Genomic DNA, 9,360 nt, shown 5'->3' on the forward strand with positions numbered 1-9,360 from the left:
GGACAGTGGGAATTTCGTTAAACCAAATGTTACGCACACGTGGACGATCCGGTGGGATTGGACTCAAGATTCGAGCGAGCATCCAAGCCCGCCGTTTACCCGTTCGACCGCAACACGCGTCAAGAGCGACGAGTAAACTCACAAGATACGCAACTTTCGAGATATTCGGACGATCCCAAATTCGCCTTTCTCCCGATAGCCTACGTAGACGAAGCATCGCGGTTTTGTGCCCAGAGACTCTGTAATTGTGCTGACTTTTTTTCGTCGGTCGTGCGACGCCCGCACCGGGCGTCCACCGACCGAGGATTTCTCGTTTCCCCGTTAGACCCTACGTGACGAGTTTCGCTACGTCTCCCGACGACGTTCGTTCCCTCGATGGCGTGCGTCGAGGAAAATGCGCAGCTACGTGCCCAGGTACCTTGAAATTGGGCGAAATTTTTCGTCGGTCGTGCGACGCCCGCACCGGGCGTCCACCGACCGAGAGATTTTACGTAGCTCGCTCATGCTTGCGTTGACGATATCTAAAGGAAATTATGGTTCTTCGTCGTCGGAGATAGGGACAGTGGGAATTTCGTTAAACCAAATGTTACGCACACGTGGACGATCCGGTGGGATTGGACTCAAGATTCGAGCGAGCATCCAAGCCCGCCGTTTACCCGTTCGACCGCAACACGCGTCAAGAGCGACGAGTAAACTCACAAGATACGCAACTTTCGAGATATTCGGACGATCCCAAATTCGCCTTTCTCCCGATAGCCTACGTAGACGAAGCATCGCGGTTTTGTGCCCAGAGACTCTGTAATTGTGCTGACTTTTTTTCGTCGGTCGTGCGACGCCCGCACCGGGCGTCCACCGACCGAGGATTTCTCGTTTCCCCGTTAGACCCTACGTGACGAGTTTCGCTACGTCTCCCGACGACGTTCGTTCCCTCGATGGCGTGCGTCGAGGAAAATGCGCAGCTACGTGCCCAGGTACCTTGAAATTGGGCGAAATTTTTCGTCGGTCGTGCGACGCCCGCACCGGGCGTCCACCGACCGAGAGATTTTACGTAGCTCGCTCATGCTTGCGTTGACGATATCTAAAGGAAATTATGGTTCTTCGTCGTCGGAGATAGGGACAGTGGGAATTTCGTTAAACCAAATGTTACGCACACGTGGACGATCCGGTGGGATTGGACTCAAGATTCGAGCGAGCATCCAAGCCCGCCGTTTACCCGTTCGACCGCAACACGCGTCAAGAGCGACGAGTAAACTCACAAGATACGCAACTTTCGAGATATTCGGACGATCCCAAATTCGCCTTTCTCCCGATAGCCTACGTAGACGAAGCATCGCGGTTTTGTGCCCAGAGACTCTGTAATTGTGCTGACTTTTTTTCGTCGGTCGTGCGACGCCCGCACCGGGCGTCCACCGACCGAGGATTTCTCGTTTCCCCGTTAGACCCTACGTGACGAGTTTCGCTACGTCTCCCGACGACGTTCGTTCCCTCGATGGCGTGCGTCGAGGAAAATGCGCAGCTACGTGCCCAGGTACCTTGAAATTGGGCGAAATTTTTCGTCGGTCGTGCGACGCCCGCACCGGGCGTCCACCGACCGAGAGATTTTACGTAGCTCGCTCATGCTTGCGTTGACGATATCTAAAGGAAATTATGGTTCTTCGTCGTCGGAGATAGGGACAGTGGGAATTTCGTTAAACCAAATGTTACGCACACGTGGACGATCCGGTGGGATTGGACTCAAGATTCGAGCGAGCATCCAAGCCCGCCGTTTACCCGTTCGACCGCAACACGCGTCAAGAGCGACGAGTAAACTCACAAGATACGCAACTTTCGAGATATTCGGACGATCCCAAATTCGCCTTTCTCCCGATAGCCTACGTAGACGAAGCATCGCGGTTTTGTGCCCAGAGACTCTGTAATTGTGCTGACTTTTTTTCGTCGGTCGTGCGACGCCCGCACCGGGCGTCCACCGACCGAGGATTTCTCGTTTCCCCGTTAGACCCTACGTGACGAGTTTCGCTACGTCTCCCGACGACGTTCGTTCCCTCGATGGCGTGCGTCGAGGAAAATGCGCAGCTACGTGCCCAGGTACCTTGAAATTGGGCGAAATTTTTCGTCGGTCGTGCGACGCCCGCACCGGGCGTCCACCGACCGAGAGATTTTACGTAGCTCGCTCATGCTTGCGTTGACGATATCTAAAGGAAATTATGGTTCTTCGTCGTCGGAGATAGGGACAGTGGGAATTTCGTTAAACCAAATGTTACGCACACGTGGACGATCCGGTGGGATTGGACTCAAGATTCGAGCGAGCATCCAAGCCCGCCGTTTACCCGTTCGACCGCAACACGCGTCAAGAGCGACGAGTAAACTCACAAGATACGCAACTTTCGAGATATTCGGACGATCCCAAATTCGCCTTTCTCCCGATAGCCTACGTAGACGAAGCATCGCGGTTTTGTGCCCAGAGACTCTGTAATTGTGCTGACTTTTTTTCGTCGGTCGTGCGACGCCCGCACCGGGCGTCCACCGACCGAGGATTTCTCGTTTCCCCGTTAGACCCTACGTGACGAGTTTCGCTACGTCTCCCGACGACGTTCGTTCCCTCGATGGCGTGCGTCGAGGAAAATGCGCAGCTACGTGCCCAGGTACCTTGAAATTGGGCGAAATATTTCGTCGGTCGTGCGACGCCCGCACCGGGCGTCCACCGACCGAGAGATTTTACGTAGCTCGCTCATGCTTGCGTTGACGATATCTAAAGGAAATTATGGTTCTTCGTCGTCGGAGATAGGGACAGTGGGAATTTCGTTAAACCAAATGTTACGCACACGTGGACGATCCGGTGGGATTGGACTCAAGATTCGAGCGAGCATCCAAGCCCGCCGTTTACCCGTTCGACCGCAACACGCGTCAAGAGCGACGAGTAAACTCACAAGATACGCAACTTTCGAGATATTCGGACGATCCCAAATTCGCCTTTCTCCCGATAGCCTACGTAGACGAAGCATCGCGGTTTTGTGCCCAGAGACTCTGTAATTGTGCTGACTTTTTTTCGTCGGTCGTGCGACGCCCGCACCGGGCGTCCACCGACCGAGGATTTCTCGTTTCCCCGTTAGACCCTACGTGACGAGTTTCGCTACGTCTCCCGACGACGTTCGTTCCCTCGATGGCGTGCGTCGAGGAAAATGCGCAGCTACGTGCCCAGGTACCTTGAAATTGGGCGAAATTTTTCGTCGGTCGTGCGACGCCCGCACCGGGCGTCCACCGACCGAGAGATTTTACGTAGCTCGCTCATGCTTGCGTTGACGATATCTAAAGGAAATTATGGTTCTTCGTCGTCGGAGATAGGGACAGTGGGAATTTCGTTAAACCAAATGTTACGCACACGTGGACGATCCGGTGGGATTGGACTCAAGATTCGAGCGAGCATCCAAGCCCGCCGTTTACCCGTTCGACCGCAACACGCGTCAAGAGCGACGAGTAAACTCACAAGATACGCAACTTTCGAGATATTCGGACGATCCCAAATTCGCCTTTCTCCCGATAGCCTACGTAGACGAAGCATCGCGGTTTTGTGCCCAGAGACTCTGTAATTGTGCTGACTTTTTTTCGTCGGTCGTGCGACGCCCGCACCGGGCGTCCACCGACCGAGGATTTCTCGTTTCCCCGTTAGACCCTACGTGACGAGTTTCGCTACGTCTCCCGACGACGTTCGTTCCCTCGATGGCGTGCGTCGAGGAAAATGCGCAGCTACGTGCCCAGGTACCTTGAAATTGGGCGAAATTTTTCGTCGGTCGTGCGACGCCCGCACCGGGCGTCCACCGACCGAGAGATTTTACGTAGCTCGCTCATGCTTGCGTTGACGATATCTAAAGGAAATTATGGTTCTTCGTCGTCGGAGATAGGGACAGTGGGAATTTCGTTAAACCAAATGTTACGCACACGTGGACGATCCGGTGGGATTGGACTCAAGATTCGAGCGAGCATCCAAGCCCGCCGTTTACCCGTTCGACCGCAACACGCGTCAAGAGCGACGAGTAAACTCACAAGATACGCAACTTTCGAGATATTCGGACGATCCCAAATTCGCCTTTCTCCCGATAGCCTACGTAGACGAAGCATCGCGGTTTTGTGCCCAGAGACTCTGTAATTGTGCTGACTTTTTTTCGTCGGTCGTGCGACGCCCGCACCGGGCGTCCACCGACCGAGGATTTCTCGTTTCCCCGTTAGACCCTACGTGACGAGTTTCGCTACGTCTCCCGACGACGTTCGTTCCCTCGATGGCGTGCGTCGAGGAAAATGCGCAGCTACGTGCCCAGGTACCTTGAAATTGGGCGAAATATTTCGTCGGTCGTGCGACGCCCGCACCGGGCGTCCACCGACCGAGAGATTTTACGTAGCTCGCTCATGCTTGCGTTGACGATATCTAAAGGAAATTATGGTTCTTCGTCGTCGGAGATAGGGACAGTGGGAATTTCGTTAATCCAAATGTTACGCACACGTGGACGATCCGGTGGGATTGGACTCAAGATTCGAGCGAGCATCCAAGCCCGCCGTTTACCCGTTCGACCGCAACACGCGTCAAGAGCGACGAGTAAACTCACAAGATACGCAACTTTCGAGATATTCGGACGATCCCAAATTCGCCTTTCTCCCGATAGCCTACGTAGACGAAGCGTCGCGGTTTTGTGCCCAGAGACTCTGTAATTGTGCTGACTTTTTTTCGTCGGTCGTGCGACGCCCGCACCGGGCGTCCACCGACCGAGGATTTCTCGTTTCCCCGTTAGACCCTACGTGACGAGTTTCGCTACGTCTCCCGACGACGTTCGTTCCCTCGATGGCGTGCGTCGAGGAAAATGCGCAGCTACGTGCCCAGGTACCTTGAAATTGGGCGAAATTTTTCGTCGGTCGTGCGACGCCCGCACCGGGCGTCCACCGACCGAGAGATTTTACGTAGCTCGCTCATGCTTGCGTTGACGATATCTAAAGGAAATTATGGTTCTTCGTCGTCGGAGATAGGGACAGTGGGAATTTCGTTAAACCAAATGTTACGCACACGTGGACGATCCGGTGGGATTGGACTCAAGATTCGAGCGAGCATCCAAGCCCGCCGTTTACCCGTTCGACCGCAACACGCGTCAAGAGCGACGAGTAAACTCACAAGATACGCAACTTTCGAGATATTCGGACGATCCCAAATTCGCCTTTCTCCCGATAGCCTACGTAGACGAAGCATCGCGGTTTTGTGCCCAGAGACTCTGTAATTGTGCTGACTTTTTTTCGTCGGTCGTGCGACGCCCGCACCGGGCGTCCACCGACCGAGGATTTCTCGTTTCCCCGTTAGACCCTACGTGACGAGTTTCGCTACGTCTCCCGACGACGTTCGTTCCCTCGATGGCGTGCGTCGAGGAAAATGCGCAGCTACGTGCCCAGGTACCTTGAAATTGGGCGAAATTTTTCGTCGGTCGTGCGACGCCCGCACCGGGCGTCCACCGACCGAGAGATTTTACGTAGCTCGCTCATGCTTGCGTTGACGATATCTAAAGGAAATTATGGTTCTTCGTCGTCGGAGATAGGGACAGTGGGAATTTCGTTAAACCAAATGTTACGCACACGTGGACGATCCGGTGGGATTGGACTCAAGATTCGAGCGAGCATCCAAGCCCGCCGTTTACCCGTTCGACCGCAACACGCGTCAAGAGCGACGAGTAAACTCACAAGATACGCAACTTTCGAGATATTCGGACGATCCCAAATTCGCCTTTCTCCCGATAGCCTACGTAGACGAAGCATCGCGGTTTTGTGCCCAGAGACTCTGTAATTGTGCTGACTTTTTTTCGTCGGTCGTGCGACGCCCGCACCGGGCGTCCACCGACCGAGGATTTCTCGTTTCCCCGTTAGACCCTACGTGACGAGTTTCGCTACGTCTCCCGACGACGTTCGTTCCCTCGATGGCGTGCGTCGAGGAAAATGCGCAGCTACGTGCCCAGGTACCTTGAAATTGGGCGAAATTTTTCGTCGGTCGTGCGACGCCCGCACCGGGCGTCCACCGACCGAGAGATTTTACGTAGCTCGCTCATGCTTGCGTTGACGATATCTAAAGGAAATTATGGTTCTTCGTCGTCGGAGATAGGGACAGTGGGAATTTCGTTAAACCAAATGTTACGCACACGTGGACGATCCGGTGGGATTGGACTCAAGATTCGAGCGAGCATCCAAGCCCGCCGTTTACCCGTTCGACCGCAACACGCGTCAAGAGCGACGAGTAAACTCACAAGATACGCAACTTTCGAGATATTCGGACGATCCCAAATTCGCCTTTCTCCCGATAGCCTACGTAGACGAAGCATCGCGGTTTTGTGCCCAGAGACTCTGTAATTGTGCTGACTTTTTTTCGTCGGTCGTGCGACGCCCGCACCGGGCGTCCACCGACCGAGGATTTCTCGTTTCCCCGTTAGACCCTACGTGACGAGTTTCGCTACGTCTCCCGACGACGTTCGTTCCCTCGATGGCGTGCGTCGAGGAAAATGCGCAGCTACGTGCCCAGGTACCTTGAAATTGGGCGAAATTTTTCGTCGGTCGTGCGACGCCCGCACCGGGCGTCCACCGACCGAGAGATTTTACGTAGCTCGCTCATGCTTGCGTTGACGATATCTAAAGGAAATTATGGTTCTTCGTCGTCGGAGATAGGGACAGTGGGAATTTCGTTAAACCAAATGTTACGCACACGTGGACGATCCGGTGGGATTGGACTCAAGATTCGAGCGAGCATCCAAGCCCGCCGTTTACCCGTTCGACCGCAACACGCGTCAAGAGCGACGAGTAAACTCACAAGATACGCAACTTTCGAGATATTCGGACGATCCCAAATTCGCCTTTCTCCCGATAGCCTACGTAGACGAAGCATCGCGGTTTTGTGCCCAGAGACTCTGTAATTGTGCTGACTTTTTTTCGTCGGTCGTGCGACGCCCGCACCGGGCGTCCACCGACCGAGGATTTCTCGTTTCCCCGTTAGACCCTACGTGACGAGTTTCGCTACGTCTCCCGACGACGTTCGTTCCCTCGATGGCGTGCGTCGAGGAAAATGCGCAGCTACGTGCCCAGGTACCTTGAAATTGGGCGAAATATTTCGTCGGTCGTGCGACGCCCGCACCGGGCGTCCACCGACCGAGAGATTTTACGTAGCTCGCTCATGCTTGCGTTGACGATATCTAAAGGAAATTATGGTTCTTCGTCGTCGGAGATAGGGACAGTGGGAATTTCGTTAATCCAAATGTTACGCACACGTGGACGATCCGGTGGGATTGGACTCAAGATTCGAGCGAGCATCCAAGCCCGCCGTTTACCCGTTCGACCGCAACACGCGTCAAGAGCGACGAGTAAACTCACAAGATACGCAACTTTCGAGATATTCGGACGATCCCAAATTCGCCTTTCTCCCGATAGCCTACGTAGACGAAGCGTCGCGGTTTTGTGCCCAGAGACTCTGTAATTGTGCTGACTTTTTTTCGTCGGTCGTGCGACGCCCGCACCGGGCGTCCACCGACCGAGGATTTCTCGTTTCCCCGTTAGACCCTACGTGACGAGTTTCGCTACGTCTCCCGACGACGTTCGTTCCCTCGATGGCGTGCGTCGAGGAAAATGCGCAGCTACGTGCCCAGGTACCTTGAAATTGGGCGAAATTTTTCGTCGGTCGTGCGACGCCCGCACCGGGCGTCCACCGACCGAGAGATTTTACGTAGCTCGCTCATGCTTGCGTTGACGATATCTAAAGGAAATTATGGTTCTTCGTCGTCGGAGATAGGGACAGTGGGAATTTCGTTAAACCAAATGTTACGCACACGTGGACGATCCGGTGGGATTGGACTCAAGATTCGAGCGAGCATCCAAGCCCGCCGTTTACCCGTTCGACCGCAACACGCGTCAAGAGCGACGAGTAAACTCACAAGATACGCAACTTTCGAGATATTCGGACGATACCAAATTCGCCTTTCTCCCGATAGCCTACGTAGACGAAGCATCGCGGTTTTGTGCCCAGAGACTCTGTAATTGTGCTGACTTTTTTTCGTCGGTCGTGCGACGCCCGCACCGGGCGTCCACCGACCGAGGATTTCTCGTTTCCCCGTTAGACCCTACGTGACGAGTTTCGCTACGTCTCCCGACGACGTTCGTTCCCTCGATGGCGTGCGTCGAGGAAAATGCGCAGCTACGTGCCCAGGTACCTTGAAATTGGGCGAAATTTTTCGTCGGTCGTGCGACGCCCGCACCGGGCGTCCACCGACCGAGAGATTTTACGTAGCTCGCTCATGCTTGCGTTGACGATATCTAAAGGAAATTATGGTTCTTCGTCGTCGGAGATAGGGACAGTGGGAATTTCGTTAAACCAAATGTTACGCACACGTGGACGATCCGGTGGGATTGGACTCAAGATTCGAGCGAGCATCCAAGCCCGCCGTTTACCCGTTCGACCGCAACACGCGTCAAGAGCGACGAGTAAACTCACAAGATACGCAACTTTCGAGATATTCGGACGATCCCAAATTCGCCTTTCTCCCGATAGCCTACGTAGACGAAGCATCGCGGTTTTGTGCCCAGAGACTCTGTAATTGTGCTGACTTTTTTTCGTCGGTCGTGCGACGCCCGCACCGGGCGTCCACCGACCGAGGATTTCTCGTTTCCCCGTTAGACCCTACGTGACGAGTTTCGCTACGTCTCCCGACGACGTTCGTTCCCTCGATGGCGTGCGTCGAGGAAAATGCGCAGCTACGTGCCCAGGTACCTTGAAATTGGGCGAAATATTTCGTCGGTCGTGCGACGCCCGCACCGGGCGTCCACCGACCGAGAGATTTTACGTAGCTCGCTCATGCTTGCGTTGACGATATCTAAAGGAAATTATGGTTCTTCGTCGTCGGAGATAGGGACAGTGGGAATTTCGTTAAACCAAATGTTACGCACACGTGGACGATCCGGTGGGATTGGACTCAAGATTCGAGCGAGCATCCAAGCCCGCCGTTTACCCGTTCGACCGCAACACGCGTCAAGAGCGACGAGTAAACTCACAAGATACGCAACTTTCGAGATATTCGGACGATCCCAAATTCGCGTTTCTCCCGATAGCCTACGTAGACGAAGCATCGCGGTTTTGTGCCCAGAGACTCTGTAATTGTGCTGACTTTTTTTCGTCGGTCGTGCGACGCCCGCACCGGGCGTCCACCGACCGAGGATTTCTCGTTTCCCCGTTAGACCCTACGTGACGAGTTTCGCTACGTCTCCCGACGACGTTCGTTCCCTCGATGGCGTGCGTCGAGGAAAATGCGCAGCTACGTGCCCAGGTACCTTGAAATTGGGCGAAATATTTCGTCGGTC

This window comes from Venturia canescens, unplaced genomic scaffold, assembly GCF_019457755.1.
Source record: "Venturia canescens isolate UGA unplaced genomic scaffold, ASM1945775v1 PGA_scaffold_70__1_contigs__length_27315, whole genome shotgun sequence".
Classification (NCBI taxonomy): domain Eukaryota; kingdom Metazoa; phylum Arthropoda; class Insecta; order Hymenoptera; family Ichneumonidae; genus Venturia; species Venturia canescens.